The following is a 16,525-nucleotide window of genomic DNA, read 5'->3' on the forward strand; positions in this document are numbered from 1 at the left end:
GACAAGGTTTGATAATGTCAGTTTTGGTTTAAAAAGAAAAAAAAATACGGTAGTGGATTCTGACAAGATGATGTAGTTTACTGTTCACCAAAAGATATATATAATATTATACAATACAAAGTCTTGTCTTTCCGTGGGTCTGCTAGTGGTTGAACATTTGACTTTCAATTCCCTAATTCCATCTAATAAAAATGCCCCTTCAAGACAAAATCACTGACCTCAGGTCAGGGTAGATCTAGGGGCAGAACCAGGGCTGTTCTTTTACTGGACTGGAAAAAGATTTGAGGTCCAAAACACCAGCAGAAGCGTTGGTGCATGAGCAACAACTCCTTTTTGTTGCCCCAGTATCAAAGTGTTGCCCCAGAGCATAACTCTCAGAAAGTGAAGTTTTGATACAATTCAGACTTTTCTCTGATTGTGGTGTGTGCAAGTTCTCAGGAAGTAAAAAATTAAACACGCTTGATTTATTGGCGCACCCTTTATAAGTTGTCTGGACTTTATTGCATTAAATGACCATCGGCACTTCATTGTTGAACACATATATGCAACTGGTAGTTAATAAACGTCTGTGTTTTAATGGGAATAAGGGAAAAGGAGGAATTCCTGCCTTCTACTGTGCAGTACTGTCACTTCTCAGTTAATCTATGCATTCTTGAGAGTAGCCCTTGTTTGTTTACACTAAGCCTTCTCGTGCTGTGTCATCATGACTATGTGCTGTATACGATACGCATCCTGATTTCAGAGCTACACTGGAGTTCAGTTCTTTTCAGATCATACAGCAGTAGATTGTGAAATATACACAGTTTCCAAGATAATAACATCATGTGTGGGTTAGGAAAAAAAAGCATATTAGTTGTACATTGTGTTAAATAATTAGAATTGGTGGGGATTGTTATGCACTGCTGCCTCACAGCAAGGACATCCTGAGTTTGAACTGCGACTTTTATTGCTCGATGTTCACATGGGTTTCCTCTGGATGCTGTGGTTTTCTCGCAGGTATTTTCCTGCCGCTGCCCTTGATCAAGGCACTGGCCTCAGATTTAGTCCCCGGGCAGCCACAACATAGCGAGCGATAAATTCCCTTACTCATTATTTGTGTAGTGTTTTGCAATACAGGAAGCTCACTGGAAGTGTCAAACTGGAAGTGTCAAACAGAAAATGTCACATTTTTTTCTCATTATATGTTCACCTCTTTAATAATTTAGCTAATAATGTGTTTCAGCTGTACATCTTAAATTGTATTTTTGGATATTGAAATTCAACTAGTATGTTGAGGTACTGTCCAATTCATTAAATCTTTCAAGTTATTCTGTTTGAAGGCGAGGCTGCTATAAATCATCACATTAATTAAGAACATTTATTTATTCTCCCCAGCTTTATGTTGCGTTGACACCAAACGCGATGTGAATCTTCGCGTATTGTTACTCGCGGGAGTTTGATTGCGGGAGTCATTAGTGTTTATTTGCATCATTTGCTTCATTCGCGATAGACGCACCGGAGCGAAGGAGTGGCTTATCTCCATGGAAACCGTTATCAACAAAGCCATTTATTTCCGCCATCAACCATGGAACAAATACCCACTATTGCTGTATTGTACATATTGTGGAAGTCCCAAATATCCCGGGAAACTATAGCCGTCTTGTCTGGGTCCATAACATCATCCGGAGGCGCTCTGTGAATTTCATGGAGCTTTATTCACTGTATCTAGCAAACCACACTTCGGCTGGTTTACGACAGCTGTATCAACCCAAAATAAACAATTTAGCTGGGATTTAATTGCAATAAAGGGATAAAAACGATGCCAAAATAATAATGATGCAGATTTGTAAAAAGTCTGAATTCATGTTTTGTTAGTTCTCTCCGCAAGACGACAAGCAAATAACTTTTAAAATACTTGTTTTCTCAATGTAGCTCGGATCAATTGTTGCTTAGCTTTGCCAACATTGTAGCTGCTCAATCAACCCTCAAAATAACGTCATATAGGCGTAAATACGGCAGTGTCATTATTGTTTATACCATGTGAATTATGCACGTACATATAATATTTTTTTCCTCCATAGCCGATTGGCTTTCGCAACACAACAACATGCAAAATTTGCCTCATTCGGGTCATCTGTGGCACCCGGCGCAATTACACGTCTACTCATGTTGATTCCCATCTGTCCATTGACTTTCTATGTAATCTCGTGGTGCAAAAATTTGCGTTGTGTTCGGTGTGAAAACATGAATTTCTATTTTCTTCTGTTTTGTCAAGCACTTGGTATATTGGTTGCTGTTGGGATGTAAAGAGAATTTAGACAAATATAACCAAAACATGTTTTACAAAATAGAATTACCTACCCTAGCTTTAAGTTTTTTTTTCACATGAAGAGCAAACAGACTCATATAATTGAGGAGAGATACATAGTTGACCTAATCTCAAACCTCAAAACCAAATTAATTTAACCCAAGGCCCCTTCCTCCCTTCACTTCCTTAAAATGGATCGCTTTAAAATAAATAAAAACATTTATCATTTTTAATTTTTAAATGCAAATTTATTCAGAACAACTGTCATTCTTCAAAGTGAATTCAGATTTCACTTATCGATGACGTCAAAGCATGTATATTTTCAAATGGTTGCCGCAGTTGATGTTGAAGAGCATGACTTTGATCCAATACATGGCTTTGGAGTGGCCCTCAGTCTAGTTGAAACTAGGGTTATCATCCTGAGGGTCGGCATCAAATGAACGTTTGGCCAGCTGTTCCTGCTGATCTTGGGCCTTGCCAATTACCCTGATGTATGGAGAGAAGATTCAGCAGCAGAACATAATATTGTGTGAGGAGAAAAAGTTATTGTAGTAGTGTTTGTGTAGTATTATGATAGATGAATGATATCACATTTACAATAACATAAAGGTTAGTTTCACTTTAATAGTTATTGTAACACAAGTAGATAAGTAGTTGCAAAAAATAACAATGGTAGAAGAATAGGTCCTTACCCATTAGAAAAATCGCGTACTAAATAAAACAGACAAGAGAAAAACACAATTAGCAGAACTCTTTTCTTTGTATCACAAAAAACAGTAACCGTATCACAACATTTGTGTTTGTAGCACCAAGTAATAAATAAATTATGAACACACAGTATAGTAGAGGGTTATAGACATTCATTGTGCTCATTTCTCGTAAGTAATGCACATTATTTTCAAAACCATGTATCCAGATAATTATACATTCAATTGAGATTTAAAATGTGCTGTTACTGAACACGCAGCTTTGTCATCCTGCTTCATAACAAATTGTAATGCCCATCTCTATGCGAATGATACACGTCTTTATTGCTTTGCAAACACTGCACACTCAGCCACTGAAATCATATAACAAACCTTTGAGAAATTTCTAGATGCTCTTTTTAATTTGAAATTAGTCGTGAATGCAAACAAGACTTCATATTTGCTATTCTCTAGAGCCGGAGATATTGTGGACAGTAGTTTGCATATTACAACTCTGATTGGATATAGTATTGACATTTTTAACGAAAAGAGCCAAACTTGATATGATGAGTAATTACACAAGTGCAATTTCTGGTACAACATGTCAAAAATGTGAAAAATAAAAAAATTAAAATTGTGATTGCTTACGGTTGTGAACATGTCCTCCGTTAATGTGGTTACCATAACCTTCTCCGGGTTCAGCCATGAGGACGACCAGCGACAACACGAGGAAGAGCGCGATGCACTTCATCTTGAAAAACAAGTACAAAACATACCACAAAGGCCAAAGTTAATAACTTAAAACAAATTAAACCTTAAAAAGAAAGGTCATCACACAAGCTTTGAAACACACAGTTTCCGCAGATGTGTAACAACTGTCTTGCTCATGTTAGTAAATGCAGAATACATATTTAGTCCTTACCTTTGTTTTGATTCAAAAGTCAAGAGGATGCTGTCAAAGAGAGCTTAAGTTGGCAGTGAAGTGTGAATATCTGTGTTGGTACAGTTCATCCATGACTCTTTTATAGCAATGGATGATTTCCATTACTCATCGTTTGTCCAGTATTTGGCAATCAAGAAAGGTAAACCAGATGCGGTCTCAATCTATTTTGTAATGCAGTGGTGAAATGCTGATTTGTTATCTTACCCACAAAACTGAAATCATTCCACACAGGGCCTCCTATTTTCATAATGTTTTTAATATATTTACTTTAGTTTAACACTGTTTTAAGTGTTCTTTTTCTTCAGCTTCAGTTTCCCTACACCCTAAATCCAAAGTTTTGTAAACTGTGAAAGACTTGAGGCAAAGATACAGCATGCAGTGAAGTGGACAGGTATGTGCTGGTGCCCAAAAAACAATTGGATGTTAGTTATTGTAGTGTGATCCGTTAATTTGAGATCCCAACCAAATTTGCGGGAATGCGGCATACACCTCTTTCAGGCCCCGTTTAGTGCGCACACAGCGGTTAAAATGAGCCCTCAGGTCTAATTAATAACAAATGCCCTAATGTGCTGTTATTGAACATACAGCTCTGTCTTCCTGCTTTATGGTAAACTCACTGTATGTCTGTCTGTCAGTGTAATAAATTGTTATTAACTTCATGTGTGCTTTTCTAGATATGTTGTGTCACAATATTTGCTTTCAAAGGCCCTATCTTACATCGAGCGCAAAGCGGCGCATAGAGCAGAGTAACTCATGCTAATTTAGACCGACGCAGTGGTCATTTTCACGCCTTACGCCCACATTGTGTAAGTAGCAAATGTACTTGTGCCATCTGTGCACCCATGGCCGTGTTGGTCTTAAAATGAGGTGTGGTCAGTTGCATTGCTGCAGCACTGGTATCTTTAGGAACAGAAAGCGATTGTGCCATTGATCAACAAAGACCTGGTCTGGAGTCAATGGTGCACTCTTGTTTTTTCTAACAGAATGTGTCATGATGAGTCCATGAGTGCTGTTTGAGCTCAATGGATCCACTCCTCATCCAACTGTGTGTGAAAACGTAGATGCAGGCTCCTTCAAAGTTTGCAGGCCCTCTCCCCCTAAATGGTTGCATTTTGAGACTGATGCAGCCTCTAGGCTTCTGCTTTCTGTCCGAACCCCCTGTGAATGGCATCGCAAAGCAATACAGTTGTCATCTAAACCTGCTATTACTGCACAGCTGCAGATAAAGATCAGGCTAGTATAAGTATCAAACTATTTGTAGAATTAGAGTTCAGTGGTGGCTGCGTACAATTGTTTCATTTGATTCAAAGATTTCCATTAACTCCAGAGCGTTAAATCCAAACGTCAAAACTTTAAAAAAAGGATGAACTGATCGCTTCTCAAATGTAGAATCAGCCATTGTTTTAACATTGCGCCAGGTGCAGGCACAAAATATGGAATACGGAAATCAATATATTATTGGTAATGGTTTAGGCCAGGGGTCTTCAACGTTTTTCAGGCCAAGGACCCCCAAACTGATAGAGATAAAGCAGGGACCCCCGACTATATTGTATAAAATTGTGTTTTACAATAAACTGGGCCTAGTGCCATGAATACCTATTTATTGTGCATTCAATACTAAGCTATTCAAATAATACACAGGTTCATATATTCATGTTTTTATTTCAAACATGTGCAAGGTACAGTGAGTAGGGGGGCCGTATCACTGCCATGCATAAACACACCTGTTATCATGCATACAATACTGAACTATTAAAATAATGGACAGATTCATGTTTAGAAAAAATAAATACAAAATACATAAATTTTAAAAATTGTCTAATCAACCAAAAATTCCGCGGACCCCCTGCAGTACCTCCGCAGACCCTTCAACTTAATCCTGCAGTATGAATTGGTTTTGATACAGGATTCAAAAAGACAAACCAGCGTAAGCTTGCTAGCCACTTTGAGTTCCGCATGCCAAAGTAAATTTAGCATTTCTCAGAAAACTGGTGAGTACGCTTGTAACTGACCGCTGCCGCTCTCTGACTGCTGTCTGCTGGGTTTTAGGGGTTCTGATGCCACTCGGTGGCTATTGAATAATGACCCTGAGAGACCCAGCTTTAGCCTAATTCCTACTTGAAAGCTATCCTTCCTCTAACTCAATCCCCTCGCACACCCTCGCTGGAGACAGACGAGTGCCACATAACACACACATACACACACACAAAAATGCATACACACCTGGATTAATGCAGTCATACTTGAGTGACTGTTTCAACAAAATACTGGAACTGACAAATGAGACATGTTTCAAGGAAAGCAGGATATAACATTTAAAACAGGGATTTTAAGGCTTCCAGTGGAATTGATTTGAGGACAAGCACTCTTACAGGATGACATTCATATACTTCTATAATTTTTACTTTTTGAAATTCCGAGTCAAGGAGTTGGTTGACTTACCCTAATTGACCAACTGCCAAAATCTAGTAAGGTGTTTTCTTTGTTGAGTTAGCCCATACATCATATCATATTTTAGTTTTTGTTGTTTTATTAAGTTTTTTTACTTATTTATTAAACCTGCATGCCTTTGATCCAAAACATGGCTTTGGAGTGGCCCTCTCAGTCTAGTTGAAACTAGGGTTACCATCCTGAGGGTCGGCATCAAATGAACGTTTGGCCAGCTGTTCCTGCTGATCCTGCTGATCTTGCTGATCTTGGGCCTTGCCAAAGAACCTGATGTATGGAGAGAAGATTCAGCAGCAGAACATAATATTGTGTGAGGAGAAAAAGTTATTGTAGTAGTGTTTGTATTAGTATTATGATAGATGAATGATATCACATTTACAATAACATAAAGGTTAGTTTCACTTTAATAGTTATTTAACACAAGTAGATAAGTAGTTGCAAAAAATAACAATGGTAGAAGCATAGGTCCTTACCCATGAGCAACATGTTTATCTAAATAAAACAGACAAGAGAAAAACACAATTAGCAGAACTCTTTTCTTTGTATCACAAAAAAAACAGTAACCGTATCACAATAACATTTGTGTTTGTAGCACAAAGTAATAAATTAATTATGAATACATGGTATAGTAGAGGGAACGCAAACAAGACTTCATATTTGCTATTCTCTAGAGCCGGAGATATTGTGGACAGTAGTTTGTATATTACAACTCTGATTGGATATAGTATTGACAGGGTTTCAGAGTAAAAATATCTTAGTATTTGAACATTTACGTTTCATAGACAAACATTAAACATTAAACATTTTTAATATATTTATTTTAGTTTAACACAGTTTTAACAAGTTCTTCAAGTGGTGACAAAGTGGTTTGACTTGAGATTCATCATCCATCTGCGGGGAGACTATGTGAACTGAACAAACCTTACTGTAAATGTTATCTGCTGTTATAATATTGCCGTTGTTGTAGTGCACACAGGGTCCAATAAATAGCCCACACGAACAAATCAGCTTCATGAGTCTGGATACCACTTCCTAAATGAACTTTAGGAATAATGTTGCTTAAATGAAGGCTTGGATTTCTAGATTTGCCGCTGTTTTGGTATTCGACCATTTAAAAAAAAAGGAAACTAAAGATGCAGACAGGGGTCAAGGGTCAAATCATGATAGAAAGTCTTAAACATCTAATATTTGGTATTGTTAATTGTTCATTTTTCTATTTACTATCCCACCATAAAATCTCTTGCAACATTAGCCAACCTAAACAGATGTCTTTGTATCGCCGCGTCAGAATGTACAGATGCACATCTACGTTAGATTATTTAATTAAACCGCAGTTATTGACAAAATAAAATCACCATTTGATGAAACAAGCCATAATGTCACACATATTGTGGCATCAAACATTTGTGGTACTTAAAAGTGGCTTAAAGTGTCTGTGACTGTGGACTTCATGACTAAATGTATTTGAGGAAACCATTCTAGGGAAATGGTCAACATTCTCACAGTTTTACTAACAATGCTGCAACATAACACGCTAGCTGGACAGTGGGAAGTGTGCAGATCTTATCAGATGTTAAGTCACAGTGACAGTGCAATAACATGTATCAGCCATCAACACATTGATGCTGATTAACAGTTTGACACACAACGGCCGAAAGTGCGCAAGAGACACCCATGGGAACTTCGTGTGAGTTCAGTCGCACCCACAGTATACTTACTTTAGATCAAGCCAGAAAAAGTTTACAGCCAAACCAAGGGAGAAAATCCCAAAGTTTAATTTGCTGGCAGACATCAGCACATCATGCGATAAGTCGAACACGTTTAATTTCCAACAACGTAGTCATACACTGTTGCGATCTTACTGGTTAACTTTAAAGAATGAGGCCCATAGTTTCAGTTGGAAAAATGGTTTCACTTTTTTATTTAAAGTAAAGTAAACCAGCTGTTCCTGCTGATCCTGCTGATCTTGCTGATCTTGGGCCTTGCCAAAGAACCTGATGTATGGAGAGAAGATTCAGCAGCAGAACATAATATTGTGAGAGGAGAAAAAGTTATTGTAGTAGTGTTTGTGTAGTATTATGATAGATGAATGATTTCACATTTACAATAACATAAAGGTTAGTTTCACTTTAATAGTTATTGTAACACAAGTAGATAAGTAGTTGCAAAAAATAACAATGGTAGAAGCATAGGTCCTTACCCACGAGCAAAAGCGTGTGCTAAATAAAACAGACAAGAGAAAAACACAATTAGCAGAACTCTTTTCTTTGTATCACAAAAAAAACAGTAACCGTATCACAATAACATTTGTGTTTGTAGCACAAAGTAATAAATTAATTATGAATACATGGTATAGTAGAGGGAACGCAAACAAGACATCATATTTGCTATTCTCTAGAGCCGGAGATATTGTGGACAGTAGTTTGCATATTACAACTCTGATTGGATATAGTATTGACAGGGTTTCAGAGTAAAAATATCTTAGTATTTGAACATTTACATTTCATAAACAAACATGTCACCAAGCTACGACAACAACAAAAAGACATTTGTATCGGTCATTTTCCTTTGTTCAGCTGGAAGCGGATAATCGAGGCCATGTTCTGTCTTATGGTGACGGTATCTACGTATAGACCACAGATTGTATAAAACGTGGATGTAGTCGCTGGGACATCACCCATTGGTTTGTGGACTGCCGTTTTGCTTTATCGTCTATTTTACTCTAAATGAAACCATAATTTAAATGAAAATCATGCTGTAAGTTTACGGCATTTCAGCATTGGCTTCACTTATCACACCCAGAGGTTGCAGCCTGGTTATCACTCCGTCCTAAGCTTTATTACCGGTGACAATTCATTCTACTCATTATTGCATCGTGTATGAAAAGGTTAGTTGGGCATTTCATACAGTTTTATGAATTTAGAAAGCCCTAGATGTCAACTTCTCATCATATATCACTTCCTAATTAAATTGGTCCTATAGTTATTATTTGTCTTGTTCAAGTGATGGGCTAATGCTTGAAGTCTTGCGTGCAAAAACTAAATTTGGAAAACTGCTTTTAGTTTTTGTGCTGCACACATTTGGAAAATGTTACAACACTTCTTAAAACTTAACACAATTGTTCCTATCGGTCAATTAAAAAACATGATTACAAAGGACCCTGCTCTTGCACGTAACTGTTTTAAACTATGTTCTGTCTGGTCGTTTTCTCACAAATTATTTGGTTGAATGAATTAATTAATGTATTTATTTATTTAGCCAGAAATGTATCTCTGTCAGTGGTATTAGCTACATGTGTGCTTTTCTAGATATGTTGTGTGAAAATATTTGCCTTAAAAAGGCCCATTGATTCCATTACTGTACCTCCTTTGCCAACATGTTGCCAGAAACCTTCTCCGGGTTCAGCCATGAGAACGACCATGGCCAACACAAGAAAGAGCGCGATGCACTTCATCTTGAAAAACAAGTACAAAACATACCACAAAGGCCAAAGTTAATAACTTAAAACAAATTAAACCTTAAAAAGAAAGGTCATCACACAAGCTTTGAAACACACAGTTTCCGCAGATGTGTAACAACTGTCTTGCTCATGTTAGTAAATGCAGAATACATATTTAGTCCTTACCTTTGTTTTGATTCAAAAGTCAAGAGGATGCTGTCAAAGAGAGCTTAAGTTGGCAGTGAAGTGTGAATATCTGTGTTGGTACAGTTCATCCATGACTCTTTTATAGCAATGGATGATTTCCATTACTCATCGTTTTCCCAGTATTTGGCAATCAAGAAAGGTAAACCAGACGCGGTCTCAATCTATTTTCTAATGCAGTGGTGAAATGCTGATTTGTTATCTTACCCACAAAACTGAAATCATTCCACACAGGGCCTCCTATTTTCATAATGTTTTTAATATATTTATTTTAGTTTAACACAGTTTTAAGTGTTCTTTTTCTTCAGCTTCAGTTTCCCTACACCCTAAATCCAAAGTTTTGTAAACTGTGAAAGACTTGAGGCAAAGTTACAGCATGCAGTGAAGTGGACAGGTATGTGCTGGTGCCCAAAAAACAATTGGATGTTAGTTATTGTAGTGTGACCCGTTAATTTGAGATCCCAACCAAATTTGCGGGAATGCGGCATACACCTCTTTCAGGCCCCGTTTAGTGCGCACACAGCGGTTAAAATGAGCCCTCAGGTCTAATTAATAACAAATGCCCTAATGTGCTGTTATTGAACATACAGCTCTGTCTTCCTGCTTTATGGTAAACTCACTGTATGTCTGTCTGTCAGTGTAATAAATTGTTATTAACTTCATGTGTGCTTTTCTAGATATGTTGTGTCACAATATTTGCTTTCAAAGGCCCTATCTTACATCGAGCACAAAGCGGCGCATAGAGCAGAGTAACTCATGCTAATTTAGACCGACGCAGTGGTCATTTTCACGCCTTACGCCCACGTTGTGTAAGTAGCAAATGTACTTGTGCCATCTGTGCACCCATGGCCGTGTTGGTCTTAAAATGAGGTGTGGTCAGTTGCATTGCTGCAGCACTGGTATCTTTAGGAACAGAAAGCGATTGCGCCATTGATCAACAAAAACCTGGTCTGGAGTCAATGGTGCACTCTTGTTTTTTCTAACAGAATGTGTCATGATGAGTCCACGAGTGCTGTTTGAGCTCAGTGGATCCACTCCTCATCCAACTGTGTGTGAAAACGTAGATGCAGGCTCCTTCAAAGTTTGCAGGCCCTCTCCCCCTAAACGGTTGCATTTTGAGACTGATGCAGCCTCTAGGCTTCTGCTTTCTGTCCGAACCCCCTGTGAATGGCATCGCAAAGCAATACAGTTGTCATCTAAACCTGCTATTACTGCACAGCTGCAGATAAAGATCAGGCTAGTATAAGTATCAAACTATTTGTAGAATTAGAGTTCAGTGGTGGCTGCGTAGAATTGTTTCGTTTGATTCAAAGATTTCCATTAACTCCAGAGCGTTAAGTCCAAATGTCAAAACTTTTGAAAAAGGATGAAATAATTTCCAAAATGTCTAGTCTTTCAAAAACAAATGCAGAAAACTGATCGCTTCTCAAATGTAGAATCAGCCATTGTTTTAACATTGCGCCAGGTGCAGGCACAAAATATGGAATACAGAAATCAATATATTATTGGTAATGGTTTAGGCCAGGGGTCTTCAATGTTTTTCAGGCCATGGACCCCCAAATTGAAACAGAGATGGAGCAGGGACCCCCGACTATATTGTATAAAATTGTGTTTTACAATAAACTGGGCCGAGTGCCATGAATACCTCTTTATTGTGCATTCAATACTAAGCTATTCAAATAATACACAGGTTCATATATTCATGTTTTTATTTCAAACATGTGCAAGGTACAGTGAGTAGGGGGGCCGTATCACTGCCATTTATAAACATACCTTGTCAGCTAATACCAATGCCAATATCAACATTGTCTGTCAATTGCATGATAATCATGCACACAAGCTATTCAGATTGATGTTTTCATTTGGAAACGAAAATGAGTGATGGCCTATTAGTGCCACTGCCATGCATAAACACACCTGTTATCATGCATACAATACTGAACTATTAAAATAATGGACAGATTCATGTTTGGAAAAAATAAATACAAAATAAATAAATTTTAAAAATTGTCGAATCAACCAAAAATTTCGCGGACCCCCTGCAGTACCTCCGCGGACCCTTCAACTTAATCCTGCAGTATGAATTGGTTTTGATACAGGATTCAAAAAGACAACCTAACGTAGCTTGCTAGCCACTTTGAGTTCCGCATGCCAAAGTAAATTTAGCATTTCTCAGAAAACTGGTGAGTACGCTTGTAACTGACCGCTGCCGCTCTCTGACTGCTGTCTGCTGGGTTTTAAGGGTGCTGATGCCACTCAGTGGCTATTGAATAATGACCCTGAGAGACCCAGCTTTAGCCTAATCCCTACTTGAAAGCTATCCTTCCTCTAACTCAATCCCCTCGCACACCCTCGCTGGAGACAGACGACAGTGAGAAGAACAGATGGGGAAAAATGGGAAATGGTTGTAACTAAGTTCTTTCTGGCCCTTTTTCATTAAAACCTATGCTACTTTAGTGACATGTGGTAGTTGGAGGGACCCAGATGCAGACTCAGACACAAACGATAGGAAGTAGAAATAGTTTACTAAGGAATTCAAAAATTCAGAACAAAAGAAACTGAGGAATCAAGTAACAGAAGTTGCAAAACTCAAACAAAACTCAAACAAAAGAGAGGCTGAATTCATACAAAACTCAAAACTAGGACTGATGGTCTAACGCAGGGGTCGTCAACGTTTTTCAGGCTAAGGACCCCGAAACTGATAGAGAGATGGAGCAGGGAACCCCGACTATATATATTGTATCAAATAGTGTTTTATATTAAACTGGGCCTAGTGCCATGTATAAACATACCTCTTTATTGTGCATTCAAATAATACACAGGTTCATATATTCATGTTTTTATTTTAAACATGTGCAAGGTACAGTGAGTAGGGTGGCTGTGGCACTGCCATTTATACACATACCGTGTCAACTGATACCAATGCCAACATCAACATTGTCTGCCAATTGCATGATAATCATGCATACAAGCTATTCAGATTGATGTTTTCATTTTAAACATAAATCTGGAAACGAAAAATGAGTGATGGCCTATTAGTGCCACTGCCATGCATAAAGATACCTGTTATCTTGCATACAATACTGAACTATTAAAATAATGGACAGATTCATGTTTGGGGGGGGGGGGAAACCAACTTTTTATTTTATTTATATATTTTCTTTATTGTCTAATCCAGTGATTTTCAACCGCTGTGCGCGGCACACCAGTGTGCTGCGAGAGATCGTCAGGTGTGCCGTGGGAAAATGTCCAATTTCACTTAATGAGTCCAAAAAAATATTATTTAGTTGTTGCAAATACTTTGCCATTGTTGAGCGTCTGAGCTGCAATATAGTGGCTGGCTAAGTAATAAATACTCTTCCATGCCAGTGGGTGGCAGTAGGTAGCGCAGTAATGACGTGTTCATTTAGGACAGTAGAATGAAATGACGAGCGGGACGAGACGAGCAGCGATGGAGAAATATTTGAAAAGGAAAAATGCAGACTCTGAACTGGGCAAAATAACCCAGATGAAAAGCCTCGTAAGGATCAACACATTTAGAGACTTGTCATTAAATTGTCAGCATATATCCGGCCCTCGGTACGACGGCCCGCCAGAAAATATCATATGTTTATCATAACTGGCCCGCCACACCACAGAGCTCCGGGACGAAAAGTGGTGATGTTAGCTGGCTTTATATGTGCGACATAACGAAGCATCTCAATGCGCTAAACCTGCAGCTTCAGGGACGTGTGATCACAGACATGTGTGATGCAGTAAAGGTCTCCACCGCTCTTCCCGACTGCGCATTTTGCTGATAACTGGGCGCACTTGGCGCAGAGTTCACCCGGCGATTTGCCGACTTTGCAGCTCAGAAATTAAAATTTGAACTGCTCAGCAATCCGTTTGCAATTCATGTGGAAAGAGCACCTGTGGAGCTGATAGACCTCCAGTGTAATGACACTGAAGACAAAGTGTGACTCTGAGGGCGCTGCAGTTTCCAAGCTTCACCCCCGAAACGATGCCTTAACTCCGCCTACATGCAGCTCAAATGCTCTGCATGTTTGGAAGCACATATGTGTGTGTGTGAGCAGCTGTTCTCTGTGATGAAGATGAACACAAACCCACACAGGAGTCGTCTCACTGATGCACTTTCACTCCATCATGAGGGTTTCCACAGAACCTTACCCCTGATATTAATGAACTAGCAGCCAAGAAAAGATGCCAAACATCTGGCTCTGGTATGCATACAATAATGCAGCCTACCTAAACATGTATTCTTTTTGCACTTTGTCCAATATACCTTCTATCCTGTTTATTAAATGGTGACTATATTTGGCCCTAAACGTAGTCACAATTTCTTATTTTGGGCCTCTCTGTGATTGAGTTTGACACCCATGACATATATGCTGTATTATGCTAAAAGGTGTCATTTTGTAACGTTTTTGGTTGTTGGTGTGCCGCGGGATCTTTTTAATGTAAAAAATGTGCCGCGGCTCAGAAAAGGTTGAAAAACACTGGTCTAATCAACCCAAAATGTCGCGGTCCCCCTGCAGTACCTCCGTGGACCCCCTGTTGAAGACCTCTGGTCTAACCCAAGGAATTTAGCATATATATATACTACGCAGACAATGAACTACGACGTTCTGGCAGCAGCTCACAACCTACATAATGAGGATTCTCCACAGGTGTGCTCTCAGCAGGAGTCCGCTGACGACGTTGCAACTCCTTCTATGGAAAGCTGTCACACAGGGCTCAGGGTGGAACCGTGACACTTTAGTGCATCCCCATAGTCCGAGTGATAATCCATTGGGTTTTGTTAATTGCTTTTGTCCTGCACTTTATGGGGGTCACGCGTAAATAAAACAGGGGCCGAAACATCTTCAGTTGGAGTTTTTGCAGTGTTTGTCTCTGCCGCAGCTCATTTTTCTTTAATAAATATCTATTCATTCTAATCAGCCTGGTACTCTTCAAGCAAAGAACTTTTGTACATTAAATGTTTAAAACAGCAAATGTAAAAACCTTTAATGATCTAATGATCTTGTCTACTTTCATCGAATTTCCACGTTCCACTTTTGATCACTGGGGCTGTAATTAAAAGTGTACCATAAAACATAACATCAGGCCTCACAATTTGCATATTCCACCAAATAGACGTGAAATGAAAATAATCCTGCACAAAGCAGTACTGGTATAAGGCATCAAGTAGCCTCAGCCATAATAAAAAACAATCAGCAGGCCCTAATTGAACTAAAGAGCCCTTGTGTAAGGTGAGACCTTTCTCCTGACCATTTGAACTAACCAAATACAGCATATTGATTTTGTTTAATGGAGACATTTTCAAGTAAAAACTCTCTCCACGTGACCAGGGATGAAATCATGTGTGTGAAATGTACCTCTGTGGATTTCCTAGCAAGTGGCAGCTCTCCAAACTGGCTCCATTTGTGTGACAGTAGAGATGGGGAGATGTCTGAGGACGTAACGTGATGTGGAATGCCAAGAAAGCCAGCATCTCGGGATGATCCAGACAAACCACCAGACAATAAATAGCCACGAGCTGAGGGTTAGTGTCTGATCCTGGTGTAAGCCCCGCTCTGCTGTCTCAGAGACATAGTCAGGTCTTACTGTAGCACTGAAGTTTCAGAGGGACGCAAATTCACAGCATCAGCTGAAATAGACTCACTCATTCCTTCCTGCTTTTATACTTCTGTCCACCTCTTTTCTGTAATACCAACAATTCTCTGGTATGGGTGGATTTTTCTGTTTAAGATGTAGTGAGGTTCATGTTTCACCAGATGACATCATTTCAAAACCACAGTTTGGCAAAATTATGAAAATATATTTTAAACTATAATCTCATTTTTATTTTAATCAGAATCATTACATTACAGTCATTTAGCAGATGCTTTTATCCAAAGCGATTTACAATTCAGAGTCTATCACATTTCTACACCGTAGGCACAACTACGGGATCAATTTTGGGGTTAAGTGTCTTGCTCAAGGACACATCGACACGCAACTAGCAGAGCCAGGGATTGAACCACTCTGATTGAAAGACGGCCCTGCTATCCGCTTAGCCACAGTCGCACCACACAAGAATCAGCTTTTTTGGAGATATTTGCGTACTGGATTCATGTTCATGATTTGAAGAGATTCCATGAACCCATTTTTAATAGTGACAAAAGTATCAAATCATCCAAACAAACACTCAAAGCCACTGTTATTGGTATTCTTCTCCTCATCTGTGTTGGATATTTTAAATATACAATTCTTCTCACACATATATGGCTAAATATGTTTGCCCTTTTGGAAAAGAGACCAAACAACAGCAAAAACCTAAGGTAGCTGGTTATTAGCGTGCGGACAGAATTGCATAAATACTGTAGTTCCTATATTTATAAATACACTGCTATTGTCTGAATAATCATGCATGTCCCTGTTGAGTTTGTAAACTTTATAATTGAAGCTACTGACTTGATGTCACATCCTCCATTTTAAAAACGCTATGTCTATTGTCATCTCTAGAGGACTTATTTCCT

At 38.8% G+C, this 16,525-nt stretch overlaps 1 protein-coding gene and 1 long non-coding RNA gene across 2 annotated transcripts in view; both read left to right on the forward strand.

Moving 5' to 3' along the window:
• The window catches only part of LOC142942102 (exostosin-1), a 341,430-nt gene that overhangs the window by 165,754 nt on the left and 159,151 nt on the right, over positions 1-16,525 (forward strand). The window lies entirely within an intron of this gene.
• The window catches only part of LOC142942110 (uncharacterized), a 31,129-nt gene continuing 27,022 nt past the window's right edge, over positions 12,419-16,525 (forward strand). Inside the window, exon 1 of the long non-coding RNA XR_012951560.1 lies at positions 12,419-14,560. This is a non-coding gene — a long non-coding RNA (uncharacterized LOC142942110). The remainder of the gene's footprint in view (positions 14,561-16,525) is intronic.

The sequence above is a fragment of the Anarhichas minor genome, unplaced genomic scaffold, assembly GCF_050575085.1.
Source record: "Anarhichas minor isolate MPS153535 unplaced genomic scaffold, ASM5057508v1 ptg000136l, whole genome shotgun sequence".
Classification (NCBI taxonomy): Eukaryota; Metazoa; Chordata; class Actinopteri; order Perciformes; family Anarhichadidae; genus Anarhichas; species Anarhichas minor.